Raw genomic sequence first — 24,302 nt, 5'->3', positions numbered from 1 at the left:
TCTGATGCTGCAAAGATCATGATACGTTCGTAAGTAATCAATCACAGTAGTGATTGCCCCAAACCAAATGCACAGCCGTACACCAACAGGCGTTCCAGCCACTAACCAAACGGTTTTTCTCCGTCTTAGTAGAGGTTGCATAGCCATCGCACAACTCTGTTGCCCCTATTGGGATAGAAAGTGCAACTTTGGAATAAATAACCTAAGTGAGAACTTCAGCCGGTGACCGACTGATGCCTCGGGGCATCCGGTATTCGGTTACTTGATCGTTCTTCACAGATCATTCTGGTCAGACGGCTATGAGTTGACCAATTCGGTCGTTCAATTTTTGCCTTCTGCATAGGTACGTAGAACTGACAAATAGTATGTTCTCTGCGACGATTGCACCCAGAGGGGTGTCGCTGGACGCCTTTGTCCATGTTGGGACAGGCGGTTTTATAAAATAAGCAACCATCCGGCCGTTTTAGCCTTTGGTCTTGTTTAGGACCGGTTGTATAGCCACTAAGCGTTTTTGTGCTTAGTTTTTAATCGGAGCATTGGCCGAGCGTTATTACAACATTGAATTTACACTAAGTGTCGAACTTAGTTGGTTAAACAAAAAGGCTCGTCTGGGTATTACCCAGACGGACAGGCAATTATTAAATCATACCAAGTATCAAACTTAGTTAAATAAACAAAGGATCCATCTGAGTATTACCCAGGCGGTCAAACAAATGTAACCTTTACTAAGTATCAAACTTACTTAGGTAAATGAAGAATCCGTCTGAGTATTACCCAGGCGGATAATAAAAAAACAACAAAACAATTTTGCAAACAAAGTCTGAATTCTCATTAATTGACTCACTGTTTACAAAAAATTTACACTCTCAGAAGTAGTACGTTTTCAAATTGTCTACATTCCAAGTTCTAGGCAGGCGTCTGCCGTCTGGAGTTTCCAGGCGGTAGGTGCCGTCTCTCACTTCTTCATAAATTCGGTAGGGACCTTCCCAATTTGGAGTTAGCTTTCCCAACTCATTGGCCCTACCGGTTGCCTCCATTTTCCGTAACACTAAGTCGTCAAATTTCAAGGGACGCTTGTGTACTCTCTATTTGTAAGCTCTGGTCAGTCTCAGACGGTAAATCTCATGACGCAAGGCGGCATTGCCCTTACGCTCTGGGAGTGAATCCAATGCCAGGAGCATTGCTTCCCAGTTTGCCTCTTCATCATATAGCATGACTCTGAGAGTCGGTTCGTAATGCTCAATGGAGAAGACGGCTTCAGCACCATAAACCATGAGAAATGGGGTTTCACCGGTTGCCCCCTTTGCCGTTGTCCGGATGGCCCATAGGACATGGATTAACTCTTCTGCCCCACAAGCCATCGGCTCTTTCAATTTTCTTCTTAATGTCGTCTGAGATTAGTTTGTTGAAGGCTTTAACTTGGCCGTTTGCTTAGGGTCGACCGACTGATGCAAAACAGCTTGAGATCCCTTGATCTCCCACCAAGTTTTGAGCTGAGGCGTCTCAAATTGAGGATCATTATCGAACACCATAGATATAGGTATCCCATACCGGGTGATAATGTTCTTCCAGATGAACGAAATTACGTCTGAGGTATTGATGTTCTTAACCGCCTCAGCCTCCACCAACTTGGTGAAATAATCCACAGCCACCAAGATGTAGCGCTTTCCGCCTGGAGCAGGAGTGTAAGGACCTAAAATGTCCATGCTCAATTTTGCAAACGGGATTGGGTTGTGGATGGCCGTCAGATCAGTAGCCGGACGGTGAATGAGTTTGCCAAATTTTTGGCACTTGTCACATTTCTTCACCAGCTACTTGGCGTCTGCCTCAAGAGTGGGCCAAAAATAATGTCGTTTAGCTCTGACGGCTAGGGACCTGCCGCCTATGTGGGAGGCGCAGAATCCCGAGTGCAAGTCTTTGAGAACTTCCTTCCCCTTTTCTGGGGTAACACACTTCAACAGAGGCTTCAGAAACCCCGCCTTGAAGAGTTCTCCGTTTCTCAACTCGAAGCTTGCAGCTCGCTTCTTTAGGACGACTGCCTCATGTGGAGAATAAGGAAGTGTACCATCTGAAAGATAGGCCCGGATGCCATCCATCCAGGTAGAGCTTCGGTCCAGAATTCCTACGGGATCTTCATAAATGCTTCTTTTTTCAAGAACTTCCCAGAAGACTGGCCGAGGCGTATCATGGCAGGCGGAAGATGCCAGTTTTGACAGTGCATCCGCCTGGTTGTTGTCCGACCTAGGCACTTGATTCAGACGAAATTCCTCAAGTGCCCCAGCCTCTTCTTTGACTGCCTGAAGGTATTTGATCATAGCCGGATGAGTTGCCTCATATTTTCCCTCATACTTGCTAACGACCAATTGTGAATCAGAGTTGGCGTCAATTTTCATGGTCCCTGCCGCCTTGCACATACGGATACCGACTAGCAGGGCTTCATATTCCGCGTCATTATTAGAGGCCTGGAACTTGAAACGTAGTGCATACTTATATCTGTCCCCTTTAAGAGACTTGTAGATTACAACTGCACCACAGCCGCTCTTTGTACAGCTCCCGTCTACATACACTTTCCAAACCTGATCAAGATTATCCGAAGCCACTGGACGGGTCATTTCGAAAATGAAGTCGGCAAACGCCTGACCTTTCACTGCCTTTCTTGGTTCGTAAGTGATTTCAAGACTTTGCATTTCAATAGCCCATTTCAACATTCTTTCGGATGACTCCAAGGTGGACATTGGCCGCTTGAGTGGCTGGTCGGTGTAAATCACCACCGGATGTGCCAGAAAGTAAGGCTTCAGCTTTTTGAATGCCATATACAAAGCAAGGCCAAAATTTTCAACCATGGGGTACCGGAGTTCAGCATTTTTTAGAACATGGCTAATGAAGTAAACCGGGAGCTGAACGCCGTCTCGCTCAGCAAGGAGAACGACACTGAGAGCATGATCTGAGACGGCTAAATACATGTACAACGTCTCCCTAGGAAAAGGACTGACCAGCCTAGGTAGAGAATGCAAGTGCTCTTTTAACTTCTGGAATGCCGTCTCATCATCGTCTCACCATTCAAACCTGGTCTTCTTCCAGATTGCTTGGAAAAAATAAAGACATTTTTCGCCTGATCGGCTGAGGAACCTCCCCAAGGCGGCCAGGCAACCAGTGAGTCTCTGAACTTCCTTGACAGAACGGGGTGACCTCTGTCAATCACCGCCTGTATCTTTTCGGGGTTAGCCTCTATCCCCCTTTGATCAATTAGGAATCTGAGAAACTTCTCAGACTCAACACCAAAGACGCATTTCTTTGGGTTTAACATGACCTTATGCCGCCTGAGGGTGGTGAATGTTTCTCGGAGATCAACAAGGTGATCTGCCTATTGCTTGGATTTGACTATCATGTCATCAATTTGATCAATGAAGACGGTATTAATCATTCGTTGGAAAGTGGCAGGCGCATTATTCAAGCCAAACGACATCACATTATAACATAATAACCCCAAATCAGTGACGAAGGCCGTCTTCTCTTGATCTTTTTTCCAGAGGGGTATCTGATGGAAGCCAGAATGGGCATCTATAAAGCTCATCAAGGCGTGACCGGCTGTAGAATCGACCAGACTGTCAATCTTTGGAAGCAGGTAACTGTCCTTTGGACACGCTTTGTTGAGGTCTGTGTAATCAACACACATGCGCCAGGTACCATTCGACTTCTTTACAAGCACAACATTCGCCACCCAGTCGGGGAAATTACATGGCCGAATGAACCTAGCGTCCAACAACTTTTTAACTTCGGCAGTTGCCGCCTGACTTCTTTCCTCGCCGTGTTTTCTTTTCTTTTGCCGGATGGGCATCTTTTTAGAGTCCACGGCGAGTTTGTGGACGACAAGATCCGGGCTGACGCCTGGCATCTCTTCCACTTCAAAGGCAAAAATGTCTTTGAATTCTTTCAGCAGAAGGTGCAAGTCTGCACCCAACTTAGCAAAAGCAACCATCCCAACCTTCAAAGTACGCTTTGGACGGCTGTTGTCCAGAGGTATATAAATATGTTCACCAGCCGGTTGGGGATGGAGCTCGTCTTACCGTTCACCGGTCAGTGATTGCTATTTTTTCTCTTTCTTCACCTCCACCAGCATAGGTGCCTTTCTTTTCTTCCCGGCTGCTGGTAGGGCTGGTACTGGGTCGGCATCCTTGACATTGTCAAGGTTTATTGGTTCTTGGCCGTCTAGGGCCATAGTATCTTTGACGGCTGAGAGATACCACTCCCGGGCCGTCTTCTGATCCCCGTTCAAGGAACCAACAGAGCCGTCATCGCTCTCATACTTGATGAGCATGAGAGACGGGATGATTATCGCCTTGTCTTCGTTGAGGGTTGGCCGGCCCAAAATAATGTTGTAAGCGGCCTGCTCCTCAACGACCAAGAACTTGACGACCAGGTATCGCCCTTTTCATTTCTCACCCAGCCGGATTGGTAGATCAACCCTACCGACTAGGTAAACCATTCCACCCCAAAACAAACCAAGGGGTGGGTAACCGAATGCATGCTGCTGTCATTGTATTTCAGCTTTTGCAGGCACCGGAGGCTGATGATGTCTGATGAGCTGCCGGTGTCAATAAGGATTCGTCCAACCAGCTGGTTGACTACCTTACATTCAATGACGACCGGGTCATCATGCGAACGGCGGACGCTGCCCCTGTCCTTCTCAGTGATCAGAATGTCTAGGAAGGAGGAGCTTGTAGATGCCTGCTCATCATCATATTTGTCCATCTTTCGAAGATGGTTGTTGGTGCCCCGGATGGTAGGGCCACCACATGAGAACCCGCCTGCTATTGTGTAGACCGGCTCCTTGTCGGTATCCGAGCTACTAGCAGGCTGGGGGGTAGTCTTGGAGGACTGTCCCTTTCTCTTCATCTTTGCCCCGGCTGGGGACTTAGAAATGTAGGACTTTAACATCCCCTTGTCAGCCAGACGGTCCAACGCCCGTTGAAGGCTGAAGCAGTCGTTGGTGTCATGGACAACTTCCTCATGGTATTGGCAGAATTTGTTTTTGTTCCTTGATTGAATGGAGCTTTTCATTGGATTCGGCTTCTCTAGGGACAGCCGATCCTTAATTTCCATGAGGATGGAATTGCAGTCCTTGTTAAACTCGTACTTAGGGACGTTCGGTTTAAATTCTTTCTTCTTCTTCTGGGACGGCTGGTCAGAATCACTAACCGCCCAGACTTCTTTTCTCTTCTTGCTCTCTTCTTTCTTTTTGGTCGGCTGAGCAGGCCGGCTGTCTTTCTATTTGTCAGACTTTTTGGAGTCCGACTGATTACCAAGCGTGCAGAGGTCGGTTGCTTGAATATAGCTTTTCGCCTCCCTCAGGGTCGCCTGTAAAGTGAAAGCTCCTTTTCTGACTAGGTCGAACTTAAAAGTCGAACCGTCTCTCAGACCTTTGAAAAAGTCTGTAAAAGCTACCTCATCAAACAGTCCTTGAATCTGAATTCTAATCAGATTGAACCGCCTGACATAGGAGCGCAGCCCTTCTCTCTTCCCCTGCTTAATGGTGCTCAAGTCCAAGCTAGTTTTCTTAGCAGGGATGTTCATTGAGAAGTTGGAAGCAAACAGGAAGGCAAGCTTCCTGAAACTATCAATAGACCCGGCTGGAAAATTGCCAAACCATTGTTGGGGAATGCCCTTCAATGTAGCCGGGAAGCATCGACACCAAGTGGCATCATCCAACCCTTGTAAGTACATGAGGTTGGTGTAAGCCATGAGGTGATCTTCCGGGTTGGTGGTACCATCATAGGTACCAACCAATACATTTCTTAACCTTCGACGGCTGTGCCGCCTCAGTTATCTCCTTGGTGAACGCAGAAGGTTTTTCACCCAGGCGAAGCAGACGGAGCTGCCAGTCCAGTGGCTGGACATTGTGATATGCCGCCTAAACCTCCGAAGAGAGTCGACTGCATATAGTAAGGTGGGTACTGACCGTAGACCTGAGAAGGTACATATGGTGTAGTCCCGATCATCTGAGGGCCAGAGTGGACGGTATTACCACCTGTCTGACTCTCATGCAAGGAAAGTGCATTCCCTGCAGAAGTATTGTTGAAGCTGTCTGGAAAATTCGACGTAGAAGCCGACTCAGACAACTGTTGATTTCTCTTCCGGTTGATGATTTCTCGGGCATCAAGATTTGATTTTTTACTTCCCACCAGCTGCTGAGTCCGGAGGGTATTGTTGGTATTCCTCTTAGGAAGAAGAGTTTTGGACCAATCAATGGTCTCGGCTGCCTTCTCCTTTGGATGAGGAGTGGGCTGTCGATCTCTGACTGACTTTCCCTTTTCCGGAGGAGTCTTCTTGACCGTCTGACCCCTACTTGGGCCAGCCCGGCTCTTAGTGATTGTAGACACCCATTTGTGTCTCCCCAAAACCAAACCCGGTGATGAGTACCTTTCACGCCGAATCACAATCGAATGAAGTGAAAGTGTAGAAGGTCTAGTGTTGCGGATATTTTTAATTTCTTTTCTCTTCTCTCTGTTTTTGAAAACTTATCTTAAGAAAACAGCCAATCCAGTTTGGTTGGTCCATGATAGGGGTCCAATAGTAGTGTATTTGGATGGGGATTGTAAAGACCTTTCCAACGATATATTATAAGCCCAATTCCGATGAATATTCAGGAAGTTATGGCCAATTTACTAAACTGGGCCCGGTTTGAGCCTTATATGCGGCCCAATGATCTAGAGGGGGGCCTAATATGATTTATCCTTCCTAATGCAATTAGGAATGGTTTTAGTTTTCTAGATTCTTCTAGAAGGTTCTTTTCATTCCTAATTCAATTAGCATTGATAAATTGACTTTTGTTGACTTTTCAGAGTTTTAATTAAAATCAAATAGCATTTTTGAGGAAAATATACGATTTTATCATCCTGTACGACAAAACTCATATGATTTGAGAAAGCGCATCAAAAACAGGCCTGGCGCCTGACTCTAGGCATTGGCGCCAAGAGCTAGGCCTGGCGCCTGGCACCAGCCTTGGCGCTTGGCGCTAGTGTTGGTGCCTGGCGCCAGCTCTGTTTCAGTTGCGCCAATACTCTGCTTTGTTAATTTTATCTTTTTGGATGATTTTCTCTATAAACAACGACGTAAAAACTCCGTTTTCATTCACCTACAATCAGTTTTCATTCGCAATCATTAATTCTTTAATTCTCTCTTAATCCTTCATTCATCTCTTTTTCTCCCTTTTTCTAAACTAGTCTTTTCAAATACAAAATTAAGCATTCATTAGATCTAGAAACTCCTAGCCAGATTCAAAGTTGCTTTTGCCCTAGACGTGAAAGGTTTAATTTCTGAGGGTTTGGTCCCAAATCTCTCTTTCAATTATTTAATTTAATTGTTTTGATTATTTTTTTCCTTGAAGTTACTAACATGTGTATTTTGTCATTAGAAAGAGTTACGAAGCATCAAAGTAAGTAATCTAATGGTTTTAATTGATATTATGATGTAGAAATCATGTTTAGATTGTTATTATGATATTCCTAGTATCATGTCTAAGGTAACTTTAATATTAAATATGATTGTTGCGATGCTTCCTATGTTCTTCCTAATATTTATGATTGTTAGTATCATGTTAGGGTTAAAGATTTGATTTTTATTGCTTAGTGACATGCTAGAGTTTGTTATTAATCTTGTTAGTATCTTGCCTAGGATCTTGCTATTATTATTATTATGCTTTAATATTAACATGAACATGATTATGATTATAATTGTTATAATTTATGATGATTATGAATATTATTATTATTATTATTATTATTATTATTATTATTATTATTATTATTATTATTATTATTATTATTATTATTATTATTATTATTATTATTATTATTATTATTATTATTATTATTATTATTATTATTATTATTATGATTATTATTATTATGATTATTTTATTTATGATTATTATTATGACTATTATAATGATTGATTATGATTATTTATTATGTTGCTTGATACATTATTTATTTTTATTGCTTGATCACATCTTTTATGCATGTTTAAAGGGAATTGGTACTTGTAATCACGCTTAATAAGATAATTTATAATCTTGTTTAGGGTTAATATGATTATAATTTTAAGTGATCGCCAATAATAGATGTATTTGTGCATTAATATTCAACCAACATAGATAAACAGGTTTAGGGTTAATCCTATTGATTGCATGTTAGTCAGAAAGCGCACATGAGTACGATCAGAATAAAGTAGAGGCCTATTATTAGGGCAGGTTCAATCTCTTTTAGGTTGGATTTGTACCTTCATCCCCGAACCCTTATTTGGTTCTAGACCTTATGGAGTTGACGATCTCTTGGACCGTTAAGGGGTGTAACCTTCACCTCGTGAACGGTTTACAAGTTCCTAAAAAACTTGTTGGCGACTCTTTTGCTCTATCTTCTTCCCTTTTGGACGCCACCGTACTTTAGTGTATGATCACATTAGGGTTCAAGCTAGGGGTTAACGCTTGAAATTATTCCCCACAGTGATCAGTTCTTTAATTTCACCCTTGAAACTTGTCATGAATCTCATGAGTTTGTCTCGCGTGACAGGTGCTGATCCAGCTGCCGTATGGGTTTCCCCTTCCGGCGGTCCAGGGGGTCGATTTGCACCCGCCTGGGAGGCACCCCGCTCCAGAGTCTCTCTGGGTCGGATGCGCTTGGTTATTAGAGAGCCATCATCGGCTGTATAGGTTTCGACCTGAGGATCTTCATCCTCCTGGTTTGTAAAGACTTCCGGGTCATCGCCCAGAAGGTTAGGAGGTGGTACATACTCTTGAACCATCTTCGAGGTACTCTCCCCACAGACGGCGCCAAATGTTTTGGGTGTTTTTGTCCCTCGGGAGAGTTACAACACGAAGACTGATCCGGGGCGGCCTGTATCTACAAAACAAACGGAGACACCGGTTGGGTGGTGCTCCGCCTCCGACGAACAAGTTAGTAACTTGAAGGGAGAGAAAAAAGGTGCGGAAATCTAGGTGGGTATCTGCTCGGATTCCAAGCTCAGATGTCTCTATCATAGGGACATTTTGTAATAAATGGTAAAACGTGTCCTCCAAAAGAGGAGAATCTCCCTATTTATAAGGTCCTCGGGATTTGCGCCTCTGATTAGGTCACTGAACCCTAATCATTGGTGGGCTGCGCCGCATTGCGGCTTTCTCGGGATTTGGGCCTGAAGGCCGCCATTCCTCCTAGGTTTCTGGAGTGACACGTGTCAAGCAGGGATAGGTCCCCTTTGGGCCATCCTGGGGATGACACGTGTCATCTTCTGATTGGACCACGTGGCGGGGTAAAATTACCCTAAACAATAAGGGATAGAAAAACTACCCGGATCTTTTAATTTAGGTGGAGACTTATTTGAAGTACGACACTACACTCTGTAGTGAAAGCTACTGTCTCTACCTCACTAATAGACCTTTTCCTTGTCAATATTTCTTTCATAAATTTTGCATATGAAGGAATTTGTGTGATTAATTCAGTTAAGGGAACTGTTACCTTTAAATCTTTTACCATCTCTAGAAACTTACCAAACTGCTTATCCAAATTTGTCTTCAAGTGACGATTGGGGAATGGAAGTTTGATAATTGGCTTTGGAGCATTGTTGCTCTTGTCTGGAGTATCCACCTTCTCTGGAGTCGTACCCTGCAATGTAGAATTAGATATGTTAGTACTATCCTTTAGCCCTGCAGGGCTATTAACTACATTTTTTGGTTTAACGGAATCAAGATTAGCATTATTTAATAAATCAGGTTCATCAACTCTGGGCATAAAGGGCCCTTCATAATTTGAACCACTCCTTAGAGTAATTGCATAGGCTTGATCTGTAGGCCTGATTGGCTGTGCCGACAGAGCTCCCTGTTAGCGGGCTTGTAGAGTAGCGGAAAGTTGCGCAATTTGATTATCTACAATTTTATTGTGCGCTAGAATTGAATCAATTGTCGCATCTCTACTCTCCATGCGCTTCTGCATATTAACCAACATCGCTCTAATTTCCACCAGAGAAGGGTCGGAAGATGATGAGGGTTGTTGTGGTTGGTTCTTCTGGCCAGCATTGGGATGGTAATATTTCTGCTGCTGTTGTTGTGGCGCATGTGGTTCTTGTGGTGGTGGATTTTGAACATTAGTACTCCGGTAGGAAAGGTACGGATGATTCTGATACCCAGGATTGTAGGTGTTGGAGTATGGGTTATTCTGCCTATAAGCTTGAAAGGCATTAACTTACTCCACGGAACTCCTGCAATCTTGTTCCCAATGACCTATAATACCACAATTTTCACAGAAAGCCTCATTAGAATTATTATTAATTGCAAAAACATTAGCTACATTAGCAGTGCTAAGATTATCTAATTTTTGGCAGATAAAGGTCAATTGAGCTTGCAAAAAGGATACAGAGTCAACACTATGCTTCCCCTTGTTACAAAAACCTCTAGGATTCCCATATTGGGAATTATGTATCGCCATATCTTCAATAACCTGACCTGCATCATCAACATCAAGATTCATAAATCTCCCACTAGCTGCAGAATCTAAAATTATTCTGGAAGAATTTCCAATGCCATTGTAAAAGGCTTGGATTAACTGCCATTGTGCTAAATTATGGTGGGGGCATTCTCTTTGTAGGTCCTTGAACCTCTCCCAAGCCTCATATAAAGATTCATTGGCTTCTTGGGCAAAGTTCTGAATCGCACTCCGTAGTACGGCTGTTCTCTCTGCAGGATAATACTTATTATAAAAATTCAAAACCAGAGTTTCCCAGTCAGTTATACCAAGTGCAGTTCTATTTAAGCCATTAAACCACAATTTAGCTTTTCCAGTTAAAGAAAAGGGAAAAATAATCTCCCTGATTTGTTCTTGAGTGACCCCGGCTTGCCTGATGGTATTGCAATATTGACAATAGTCGGCAATGTGAAGATTTGGGTCTTCACCCTTAGCTCCACTGAATTACTTCCTCTTTATCATCGTTATAAATTGGGGTTTAATTTCAAATTGTACCCCATCAAGAGCCGGAGTAGGAGTGAGATGTGGAAAATCTGTAAGCTTTGGTGGTGAGTAATCACTAAGCTTCTTTGGAGCCGTCATCTCTTATTCTAGATCTGATGATACCTTTGAATCGCTAGAACCAGTTGGAGGGTCTCGATGATTATTATTATCACCAGAATCCGCCAGGATTTGCTTGTAGAGATTTTTCTGTCTATGGAAGGAACGTTCGATCTCAGGATCGAATGGGATGTACCCTGATCTAGAACACCTGGGCATAAACAAAAAACTAGAAGCAAATGTGAGATTTTCCTCAAAGAACTAACGTTCTCTAAGACCAAAAGAAAATAACCTAGACTACAAAAATAATCAAAAATAAAAATAAAAACCGTTTCCCCGGCAACGGCGCCAAATTTTGACAGGGTGTAGACACCCATTTGTGTCTCCCCAAAACCAAACCCAGTGATGAGTACCTTTCACGTCGAATCATAATCGAATGAAGTGAAAGTGTGGAAAGTCTAGTGTTGCGGAAAGTTTTATTTTCTTTTTTCTTCTCTCTGTTTTTGAAAACTTATTTTTAAGAAAACAGCCAATCCAGTTTGGTTGGTCCATGATATGGGTCCAATAGTAGTGTAGTTGGATGGGCCTTGCAAAGACCTTTCCAACGATATATTATAAGCCCAATTCCGATGAATATTGAGGAAGTTATGGCCAATTTACTAAACTGGGCCCGGTTTGAGCTTTATATGCGGCCCAATGATCTTGGGGAGGGCCTAATATGATTTATCATTCCTAATGGAATTAGGAATGGTTTTAGTCTTCTAGATTCTTCTAGAAGGTTCTTTTCATTCCTAATTCAATTAGCATTGATAAATTGACTTTTGTTGACTTTTCAGAGTTTTAATCAAAATCAAATAGCATTTTCGAAGAAATTATATTATTTTATCCTCCAGTACGGTAAACTTATCGGATTTTCGAAAACGCGTTAAAATTAAGCTTGGCGTCTGACCCCAGGCCTTGGCGCCTAGAACAAGGCCTGGCGCCTGGCGCTAGCCATTGGCGCCTGGCGCTAGTGTTGGTGCCTGGCGCCAGCTAGCCAGGGTTAGCGCCAGCTCTGTTTCCTGAGCGTCAGACTATGTTTTGTTAATTTATCTTTTTTGGCGGGTTTTTTTTATAAATATCGAATCAAAAACCCCGTTTTCATTCATCAGCAATCATTCATTCATCAAGATTCACCAATTCTCACCATTCATCAACAATCATTCATTCTTTAGCATTCTCTCTCTCATCCATCTCTTTCATTCTTTCTAAACTTTGTGTTTTAATACAAAATTCCACATTCGCAAGATCTAGAAACACCTAGCCATATTCGAAGTTGCCTTCGCCCTAGACGTGAAAGGTTTAATTTCTGAGGGTTTGGTCCCAAATCTCTATTTCAATTATTTAATTTAATTGTTTGATTATTATTTTCCTTGAAGTTACTAACGTGTGTATTTTGTTATTAGAAAGAGGTACGAGGCATCAAAGTAAGTACTTTATTGGTTTTAATTGATATTATGATGTAGAAATCATGTTTACATTATTGTTATGATATTCCTAGTATCATGTCTAGGGTAATTTTAATATTAAATATGATTCCTACGATGCTTCCTATTCTCTTCCTAATGTTTATGATTGTTAGTATCATGTTAGGGCTAAAGATTTGATTTTTATTGCTTAGTGACATGCTAGGGTTTGTTATTAATCTTGTTAGTATCATGCCTAGGATCTTGCTATTATTATGCTTTAATGTTGACAAGGGAATAAACGCGTCGTCAATTGTCTATCCCTCGATCAAATACAATTTATACAACCTAAACAAACCTAATACGAGTATAAGGCAAGCATAGGGGTCGAACCACAGAGAACGGATAAACACCACCAAATGTTATCGACAATTAAGCTAGTCCGGCATAGGAGATAAATAAACTAAAGTCTAAAGATGCTAAAACAAGAAATAAAACATTAAGGCACCAAGGGAAATGGGTAGGTGAAGTTGACGCTTGATCATGCAATAACAAAGTAGCATATCTATGGTAAACTAAACATGCATGAATATCGAAGTAAAGGGTCCAATCTAGCCGCCTTCCGGGGTCAATTGGCTTCTCCTAACATAGCCTCTATGTTTTCACATTAGAACCATATACTAGGAGGTACTATTAAATAACAATTGATAGTAATGAATCTCAACTAAGTCAACTTCCGTTACTTGTTAGTAAAGACTCATCTTTGATCAACTAACAATGTGCACTTGCAAGAAAGACTAAAGAATATCAAGCATGCAAAGACTTTAATCACCATTAACATAACCCCAACATTAAAAGCATGAACAATTAGAAACTACACCATCCCCACACCCTTGGCTAGGTGACTACTCACAAATCATGTTGAAAACAATATCAATCATCAAATCAATAAGCATCAACATGATTAATAAGCAAAGAAGAAAAGTATAAGCAAATAAGCTAAATAAAAAACAAAGGTAAAGAGAAAGAGTAAGAGATTGCTCATTAATTGAAGATGAAGGTCTACAAAGGATTGAACAAGCTCCTTTTTCAAAATCCAAGTTCACTAATGAATAAAACCACACTTTCTCTCTCTACCAATGAAGACTAATCCTAACCTAACCTAAAAACTAATTAGAGAGTAGAATAGATAGTTATTCAATATATGTTCTAATTACCCCCAAAATTGGGTATTTATACTAACTTAATAAAACTAGGAAAAATAGAAAAAGAGAAGGAAATAAAAAGAAAAATAAAATAGAAAAGAAATAAAAGAGAAAAGAAATAAGAAAAGGAAAAGCAAAAGAAAAGAAATAAAAATAAAACAAAAGGAAAAATAAACCCACAAATCAGACCCTCTTCTTTCTTCCTCCTTCGCATTCTATGGCTGCTACTATCATCATCATCGAACAACTATCATCAACGGCTCAAAATCATCACCGACATCTTCATTAACCAGCAATCAATCAAGGTCGTTCAATTTTCATTAGCACTCGCATGAGAAGCTCGTGAAGTGGTTCGGTCAAACCACGGGTTGGTGCGGCCGAACTACGGGGTTGGTTCGGTCGAACCATGGGTGTGTTAGACCACTCCTCTTCGAATAACAAAACCTCCAAAGTCTCTGACTCGTACTTCGACCGAACCCTTATTGGTTTGCTCGAACTTAATTAATTCGCTAATTGCTCTGATTTTTGCTCTATTTCATGCGCGAATTTGGTGAGTAATTGTGGTGGACTGGTGGCAGCAGGGGGTTCTGGTTGTTGGGTGCGAAGGGTGGACGGAGGAGGTTAATTAGTGGGCTGATTTGGTTGGTGGTTGCGGCTGCTTGTTTGTGTGGTGAAGGTTGCGCGGAGTTGAGTGAGGGAGCAGGGAATTGGCGACTGGTGGCTGCTCTGGTTGTAGGTGGTGCTGGTGGTTGATGGTGGTTTAGGTGCGTGGTAGAGCTGTGGGTTTTCGTGGCTGCGCGGATTGGTGGTGGAAAGTATTGTGGTTGCTGTTGTTGGTGGTTGTGGGGTTGTGTGTTGGTGTTGCAATTGCGGGGTATTGAAGGTGGCATGGGTGGTGAGTGGATGTTGAGTGGCTGGTGAGGCTGCTAGTTTGTGTTGTGAAGGGGGCAGCAGTGGTGGTCATTGGTGGTGGTGCGGCTATTGAGTTGGAGTGGAATTGGTGGGTGCTGGTGGTTACAGCAGGGGTTGATGTTGGTTCATGGTGCGAAGGGTTGCTGTGGTTGTGTATTGGGTTGCAGGCTGTAAATTGGTGGTTGAAGGTTGGACTGGTGGTGAGTGGTGTTGTTGGTGGTAAGGCTGGAATGAATGGTGGGCTGCTGTGTGCGTGAGGGAGCAGGGGAGATGGAGGTGTTGTTGTGGTGGAGGATAAGGGGGTGTGGTGATGGTTAAGATTGGGCAGCAGCTTTGGGGCTTGAAAGCTTCTTGGATTGACACCTTTGACCCGAGCCTCCGACCTCCGAGCACGATCCTACACAACCAAATAAAAACAAGGGAGAATCGGGACAAAGATAAAATAAAATAAAATGAAAATAAACAAAGGACGAAATAAAACAAAACCACGACAAATAGAATAAAATAAATAAAATAGAAATAAATAAAATGAAATAGGAAATAGACTAAAACTAATAAAATAAAGAAACTAAACCAAAACACTCCAAAATTACCAAAATAAACTACAAACTTTATTAAAGAGAAAACAAGAGAATAAAAAGAAAATAAGGGAAAGTAAACACGGAAAAGACTCTAAAACTACTCCTTAGGAGTGACATAAATGTCACTCATCAAATTCCCCCAAGCTAAACCTTTGCTCGTCCTCGAGCAAAGCTAAGGCAAAAGAGAATAATATGGAATTGTTTAAAGCAAAAGAAACAAAAAATAGAAACAAAGAGAAAGAATGTACACTAACGTATGCACGTTCCAAGATGTCAATGGTTGATTGAAACATAACACATGCTAAGCATAGAGAACTACTAAGGACTCAATCCACCCTAGCCCCAACCAATCGGGCCACGTTCTCTCCACTAGCTTCAAATCAACCCTTAAGCTAGCTTCTCAAGATTCCACGAAGGAACCGGAAAAAGATAAAGAAATGAAAAATTTTGAGAAGGTAATCCCGACGTCTCAACTATGCATACTCTTTCCATAGGTTTGAAGTCTATCTCCCTCCACCGTTCTTTTGACCTAACCCACTAGAGTCTAAGGGTCTTTTATTGGTTGTAACGTAAGGCTAAGGGTTATGGCGGGGTAAAAATTTAAAATTTTGTGATAATTCCTAAGTGAAGCAAAAAGTGCGTCCGACACTCAAAAATAACTCAAGAATTCACTAAATATCAAGCAAAAATACCACTAATGCCATTCCCCCAAGCTTATTCAACACAAACACACAATATTCCCCCCCAAGCTTGAACAAAGCATTGTCCTCAATGCTTAAACTAGGGAAGAAAATGAAACTAACGAAAATATTTTTGATGTTTTGTTTCTTTTCCAATTTTTTTTTTTTTTTTTTACTTTATTCATTGTCCTTGCCTTTTTTTTTTAACTTTGGACGACTTTTTCTTGAAACTTCACTTGATTTTCATAAATTTGCATCATTCTTTACAAGCTCAACTCTAACCAAATCTCAAAGTGCTTCTTGTTTATGATCAACAACTCAAAACTCAAACCTCACATGTCAATGCTTCACTAACTAAAAGGGTTGGTAAACATAGGCCATTAGGTTTGTAACATGGTTTAAACAAAAGCGGGAAACATAAGCTCAAATTGGTTAGCAAGTTGGTTTATGCAAAATACAAAATCAAATTTGTAACAAAACAAAAAGAAGATAAAGAAAAGAAAAAAAAAATGAGAAAGAAGTGCCCTTTTCCTCCCCTAGAGTGCTTCAGTCACGATCTTGGGAGCTATAAGTCAAAACAAGGATCAAGACATGCATAGCTAAGGGTCCAAATGCGCCACACAACAAAGTGATGAAGGTTAGATCAATATTACCGCACACGGGATTATAACTAAGCAAATACCAACTAAGGGTGCCAAATCCACTATAGAGAGCAACACCATCTTACCACATACCCGTGAACTAGGGCTTCATGGATTCCTAAAAGTTCTTAACCCGGCTAACTTAGCATGTAATATCCTAGAGTCAACCAATGACACTCTCAAATCGTGCACACATTAACCACTTAGGAAGAAAGGCATTCAAGAGTAAACAAATCCATAAGATATAATGTCCAATTAAGAACAAACAAAACACAATTTTGCTAAACTTGCCTTGAAGTAAACAAAAATCTTTTTGGATTTTCCAAAAGAATGAAAAAAACGGAAATGCATATACTCACGTGCATGGCATATATGAATCAACATCCCACCAAACATGATAGAATACCCTCCCCCAAGCTTGAATGAAACCAAGCTCTCAAATCATAAACAATGAAACCAAGGAGGGGAAAACAAGGAAAAATTAATCCAACATTACCAACACATGATCTTCAAGTCACAATAAGTAAGAGAGAGGGGGAAAAGAAGGATATTACCGGATATGGGATAAATGCAAAATCACACAAAAAACCCGAAATAACCTCGTATGAGCCATAATATCTACAAATAAGGCTTGAATTCCACATGATAGGTAAGTTGAGGCACATTTCCTTGATTCTTGATCATCACCAATGCGCAAGAGTATGTCAAGTTGTGTACCTAACAAGGAACACAAACACGTCCATGTGAGAAAATCTAATCTAAAAACAAAAGAAAATGAAAGCAATAAAACACGGGTTACTTCCCGCAAAGGCTTGTTTAACGTCCAAGCGAGACCGCTCTAAGAAATAATAATTCAACGCACGCAAGAGCTTGTCAAATGCACTACTACACATTTCATGGGGGTGTAAATAGGCAAATGACGGAATAAGAACGTGCAACAAAATCATTGCACGCAAGTGAAGAGGGAGATGCCAAAAGAAAGAATAAGAAGAATCGAAAGGAAACTCAAGAAAGTAAGAAGTAGAAGAAGGAAAAGAATAATGGAAAGAAAAGGAAAAAGGCAAATCCTCATCACATAATTTTTGGTTGACAAAATTCCTCTCTTCCTCAATAATGATGGAATGAGGGACATGAAAATCATCCATAGAGGGCGGCTTCCCAATAGGCTGTTTGAGATAGGAAGGGAGAGAAGTAGGGTAAGGAAGGATGTGGTCGAACCTTAGAGAAAAAGGGGTATGAGAAACGGGAAAAGGGGTAGCTACTCCCTCACCACAAGGTCTCACATCGCCAATGAGGGCATGAAAATCAATCATAGCATCCTCAAATGATGGGCACTCACGATCTACACCTCCCTCAAGCTCAAAAACTCCAAGGGATTCAACCTTATCCTCCTTTTCACCACAATAGACAACCTTTCCTTCAACTATCTCAAAACCCAAGGTCCCAAAATCGTGCATGAATGGAGGTAGATTCATCTCAAAATCATCTAAGTCCCAAGAAGCGTTCTCGATGAAATCATCCAATAATCTATAAGTCCTCATATGACTCTCGAAAAATATGTGGGACATTACCTCAAAAGAGTCTATATACTCATAGATTGAAGGGTCACAAACATACACTTGAGACTCATCAAGATGGGAAGAAGGATTAGGATTTTCAAAATCAACACTCTTTTCATTTTCAACTCCTTCACCATCACTCGAATTCTCTCTAATGGGATCCTCACTCATATGGGGAAGAGAAGAATAAGGAAGGGCATTTTCTTGAGAGTTGGCTAGTTGGAGAATTTGGCTCTCAAGCATCTTCATTCTAGCTTCCGTCTCCCTATTCTCAACTTCCCTCATCTCGTTATACTTCTCCATCATCTCCATTATCTTCATTATCTTCTCTTCCTTCAAATTTTCCATAGAATTACCCTCATAAAAGGACTCATTAGAAGCATAAGGGAAATCATTTGAAACCATGTAAGAACAAGAAGATGAGGAGGGAGGATCATTCACATTATAAACATGAGCATCATCATATTGGGGAGAGGGGGTATAATCAAGCAAATGAGATTCATCATCAACAATAGGAGATAGAGAGTTGAAATCACTTGTACTAGGTTCACAAATAGGATCACAAGACAAATCATGGGGATGCATGCCACTAATAAAACTATTATCACATTGAGAATCAAAATTAGCAACATTACATGCCCTATTGCGTACTTCCTTAGCAAACCGTACAAAAAATCTCCAAGCACTATGAACCGATAATGCTTGAAATTCGCCATTAAACCTACTTTCAACTTCATATCTCGTTTGTTCATTCATGCCATAGTAACAAATCTCACAAGCTTCTAGACCTTATGGAGTTGACGATCTCTTGGATCGTTAAGGGGTGTAACCTTCATCCTGTGAACGGTTTACAAGTTCCTTAAAAACTTGTTGGCGACTCTTTTGCTCTATCTTCTTCCCTTTTGGACGCCACCGTACTTTAGTGTATGATCACAGTGGGGTTCAAGCTAGTGGGATTAAGGCTTGAATTATTTCCTAAAGTTTTTTGGCGACACCACTGGGGAGGATTTCTATTTTAATTCCTGAATTAGTTTCGGCAATGATTTAGAATGAGTGGATGAGACTCAAAAAGTTCTAAGTATTTCATGTGCGTAATTTTGATTAACATTATTGTCATATGCATAAAAAAGATCTCATTGGAAAGGCCATCCGTAATGAGTTAAAAACATAGGATTTTACACGTAGGAAATTTGAGGAATGTCTTTCACAACTAGGACTGAAATAACACCGCGCGAAACTGGAAAATTTTATCGAGCACAGAAAGCTGCTGAGGCATGTGGGAAGTAGCGTCATGGGCCAGAGCATTAGCGCCAGCATTTTAGTCGTAGCGCCAGACGCCAGCATTGGCGCCAGGCGCTACAGTTAAAAGCCGGCACCAGTCTCTGATTGCGGGCGCCAATTTCCCCCAATACCGAGCCAGAAATATGCGTTCTAATTTCGACCGGTTTTTCGTATTGTTTGCTCGATCCTACTTCCTGATTGAATTTTTTCTCACTTTTCTGAAACCCATATGTGTTCTACATATGGACATAACCCTCTGGGAATTCATGCTCCATCTACCCGATTTAACGCTCCGTGCAACAAAGGGTACATCCGAGATGTTGAATTCACCAAACCATGGAAGCGAGTTTTTTCTAAACTCGCGGTGTCCCATCCACTCGCGCCAACCCTTCACGGTTAGGCTTCTGCGCGATGCATCCGGACAATTAACCATGGACCCTCTTTGACTAAACCATATCCCGAACTTTAGAGAACTAGAGCCATGGTTAGGTTGCAAACACATTGCATCATATTCTGCCTACTTGACTAATTGTGCATTATTTGTTGTGCATATATATTCTATGTTTCTCTAGACCGTGTGTTGACTTGTGTTGAGACTCAATAAATTAATGGCTTAAAGAACTTTGCCTAATTAATTAATTAATTCGAGTCAATAAAGTCTAATATTTTAATCAGAATTGACCTAGTACGACTTTAGGCATACCCCAGTTGACTAATAACACCGAAAACAGTCCCAGACCGAAGCTCCACTATTGGCGCCAAGGTCTGAGCTGTAGCGCCACACTATGGTGTGTAGCGCCTGACGACAGCTATGTTGTCTGGCGCCAAGCTCCACAGTGTGACGCCAGTTTTATCGCTTGGCCGACAGTTCGGATTATTTGTCGAGTCATCACCTAGGGTCTAATTAATCAGTCTTCTGTTTAATTCGGTTAATTTTGTTGTCAATAATATTTAATTGAATCAATGATCGAGTTTAGGCACTAAGTCCCATGGTCTTACACAAGAGTCCAAGCATGTCACTTACACTCAACGCACACACCAATACACATACTTTGACCATGATTAAGAGAGTCTTGTGTGCGCGTTTTTCCGTCATTTTTTTAGGGGGGTAAGTCGGATATTAATCCTCCAATATAAAAATAATAATACTTAGTTCCCTAAAAATATGTACATTATTTTTGCCAAAAATATGCACCCTTTCTTCTTTTTTTCTCTTTTTCCCTTAAAATAAACCATAAAGTCAAGTTGATTCGAGTCAAGTAATTAAAACGCAAAATGGTTTAATTTACAGCGCGTGGTCAAGAAAGGAAGGACGATTAATCAAAGATAACCTCTTTGTACAAGTCCAACTTTTCGACAAACCTATAGCTCACAAGAGGAAAGCTAGGGTTATAATGACAACTCAAGAAGAAGTCAATGATCTTAAGAACCAACTGGCTACTGTGACTGAGACATTGAAGCTTCTCGCACTTAGGATCGACGATCCCGTGAAGCAACAACAAATGGACCTCATGCAAGAGAGCTTACATCACAAGGGGTCTCGGTGGACAAAGATCTTCTTCCGCAGAAGTTCAACGCCAACGACATCCCAAAATTCAGAGCAATTGACAACCCTTACTTCCATCTAAGAGCTTTTGAAACTATAATGAGTATTAAGGTTGTCGATAAGAAGGTTTTTCCCTCTCTATTCCCACTATCTCTTGAAACCGTTTGCCAACAATGGTACTTCTCCCTTGACAAAGAGAAAACCTCTACCTAGGAATCGATAGTAAACGCTTTCATTGATAGGTACAAGTGCAATATTCAAGTTGAAACCGATCATAGACAACTTGAGATGCTAAGACAAAAAGAGAATGAAGGCTTTACTTCTTTCTTTAATAAATGGAGGGAAACTTCCGCCAAGATGATTGAGGTCCCTACCGAAAATGAGTCTGTGAGGATGTTTATCAAGAATCTCCAAGAAAAGTATTCGAAGCTTTTAAAATATCAACACAACTTGAATACTTTCAAAGCCGTTTATGACATAGGTATCGAGATCGAAGACGACCTCGCAAAACAAAAAGCTACTAACAATAGTAATCACGGTGGCTGGAAAGGAAAGAAGAACGACAATCCTTCTTCTTCCGAAAACGCCCACTCTAGTAATAATGTTAGTACCTTTGATCATAATGGTGTCTTAGCCGTGGACAATCAAGGATCTAAAAGGAAACCCAGGCGAGAGTTCACACCCATTGGAATAACCTACGATGCTGCTTTCGATCGTCTCTATAATCGAGGATTAATCAAACCTATTGGCCCTACCGAGGATCCAACACCAGAAAATCAATCTTCGAGATGGAATCCAAACTCCTATTGTAAGTACCATCGAGGGCGCGGTCATACTACTGATGAATGCTACATGTTTCAAAACCTCATTCAAGATCTCATAGAGGCAAACAAGGTCCCATTGCCTCTAGCTAGCAAGAAGACTGGGTGATGATGAAGCGAATGACACAAGACAAGAGGCAAGCTGCAATGACAAGATTTCATGGCCTCTTTTTCTATTTCTTTTTCATTTTTTTTCCTTTCCCCAATAAGTCTAGCATAGGCACCTTTTCTTTTCTCCTTAGATTAATTTTATAGATTATTTTCTTTCTTTTCCTTTAATAAAATGAGCATTTATTTCCTTGCATATGATCATCGCATTACATTGCAAAAAAAAAAAAAAAAAAAAAAAAAAAAAAAAAAAAAAATCCATGTCGAATTAAGCACAAGGTATACCAATGATTTAAGGCACCCCTTGTAGCCACATCATATTACATTTCACCCTTCAAATTTAAAATCCTTTCTTCATAAACCACTTTGAGCCTCGTCTAACGATAGACTTTTCTTTTTTTCAACCTACATCCACCTAACCTTGGGATGGGATGGTGTGTAACTTATGCAATTCTAAAAAGCTTGAGTGATTTCAAAAGATCAAAATAAATAGCAAAAATAAGCATAACCAAAAAATAAATAAAAGTGTACCAAAGGGCAAGTGTTCCAATGTCTTTGATATGAAAATATCTTCGATAAGAACACGTCTCAGATTGCGTCTCTTATCGAGTGCTCGGTACCGTGCCTGAGAAACATGAATGCCAAGTGAGTGATAGACCGCATGATCGAGATTGCCCACACTTATTAAAATAAAAAAAATGCTAAAGCAAAAGAAAGAGCTAAAAAAAGAATAGAAATTCAAGCATGAAAATACAAAGATTCAAAAGCAAAGTTGCACACCCTGGGGGCTTATCTAGGGTCTTGAGACTTTATCCCCTTATTCTTCTATAACCTTTAGCCTAACCACGTTACAACCCTTAAAAGACCTTTTTGAGGTATACACACACTTGTGCAAGGTTTGGCTAGAGCTACGTTCGGCCTGATTCCTAACTGATACGTAGGCAACCTCACATCGAGGTGCGGCCGTAATAAACATGCATTCATATTCACTTTCACACACTCACACCATGATCATATCAAGGGATTCCCTATGCTCATCCTTTAGAGCTAGACTTGGGGGCTTGATCCCTACATCATTAGCTTACCTAGCCTAAGAGTCACCACCATTTGACTCTTTTAAATAATATTTTCTCCACACACTTAGCTCTTGCGGCCTAGCTTTAGTGTCAATTTCACACACCGCACAGATACATGAACAAACATACTCCCCTTAGGAACCCTTTGTCATGAAACCTTAACATTGAAGCATGCCTTGTCGCATCACTAATCACTCATAATCATCATTGCATCACGAAGTATGAAGTGCTTAGCCTCCGTGCCTAAGTTACTCAAATACTTTCATCATTGAGTCAACAGTTGAGATAGCCTAGGATGGGTTAATCCTTGCACAACATTTGACTAAGCTCATTCAACATGCATCTTCAAACTTTCGATTTTTTTTCGCGTCTTTCTTTTTCGGGAGAAAGTCAGTACCCTCCACAAATATGACGAAAAATGTTTGTTTTTTGCATTTTCGAGTCGCACGATCACATTACAATGCACACACGAGTCATGTACAAATTGAGTCATGTCATGTCATATCACTTTGATTTGAGTCACACGTGTCATTTCACTTTGAGTCGAGTCAACGTCGAGTCAGTCGATCACATCGAGTCAAGTTTATACCTTGAGTCATTTCAAGTCAATGAGTCAAGCAACATTAAGCCTTAGGTCACCCCTAAGATGGTTAAAGAAATTGGCAAAGTTCTATAGTAAAAAATAAATACAGGTGCAGCAGAATAGGGAGGACCCTACTCCAATTCCCGGTGCCAAAAATATCTCAACAACGACAGAGATCGAAGCCTCTCAGAAAAGTGATTTCGACCTCATGCAGCAATTTCGGGTTCCTTGGTACGCCAGTTAGCCCCTATAAGCAATTTGACATGATTAGTAGTCATTTTGATTACAATTGCAATAAGTGATCGACCTGATGAAAGATCGTCTCACTTAGCTTAAGCGCCTAAAACACTGGCTCATTACAATCGGTTCAAAAGAAACACTCAAACGACAATATTTCCAAATATGGATTGTCGCGCATTCTTCTTAAACGACAATTTTTCCAAGATTGGATTGTCATCTCTGGAAAAGTTTCCAAGCGTGGATTGTCGTGCTCCTTCTTTATTTGGCAAGTTTTTCCAAGTTCGAATTGTCATACATTCGTCGGCTCATTGGCAAGTTTTCCGAGATTGGATTGTCATGCACCCAGTTCCCTACGGCAAAATTTCCCAAAGGATTGTTGTAGGTCTCTATTAATCATAAATTTCGGCAAAGGTTACTCAACGTGGATTGTCATTCATTTCAATAAGTTGCAAATTTTCCCGAAGTGGATTGTCGGTCGACTCTTTTTTGCAAATGCTCAAATACGCGGATTTTCAATAGTGGCAATATTTTCCCAAAAGGATTGTCGCATAGCGTTGGCAAATTTCCAAG

The 24,302-nt window shown here is 41.0% G+C and overlaps 1 protein-coding gene and 1 non-coding gene across 2 annotated transcripts in view; both read left to right on the top strand.

Moving 5' to 3' along the window:
* Window positions 1–24,302, top strand: part of LOC145634751 (nudix hydrolase 3-like) — an 83,955-nt gene that overhangs the window by 46,301 nt on the left and 13,352 nt on the right. The window lies entirely within an intron of this gene.
* LOC145637597 (small nucleolar RNA R71) lies at window positions 10,609–10,715 on the top strand. Its single transcript, XR_014114364.1, has one exon. It is a non-coding gene; the product is annotated as a small nucleolar RNA R71 (small nucleolar RNA).

The sequence above is a fragment of the Chenopodium album genome, chromosome 6 (genome assembly GCF_948465745.1).
Source record: "Chenopodium album chromosome 6, dcCheAlbu1.1, whole genome shotgun sequence".
In the NCBI taxonomy this organism is placed as follows: Eukaryota; Viridiplantae; Streptophyta; class Magnoliopsida; order Caryophyllales; family Amaranthaceae; genus Chenopodium; species Chenopodium album.
The sequence above is the reverse complement of the archived record's forward strand: the minus strand, read 5'-3'. Positions and strand labels throughout refer to the sequence as shown.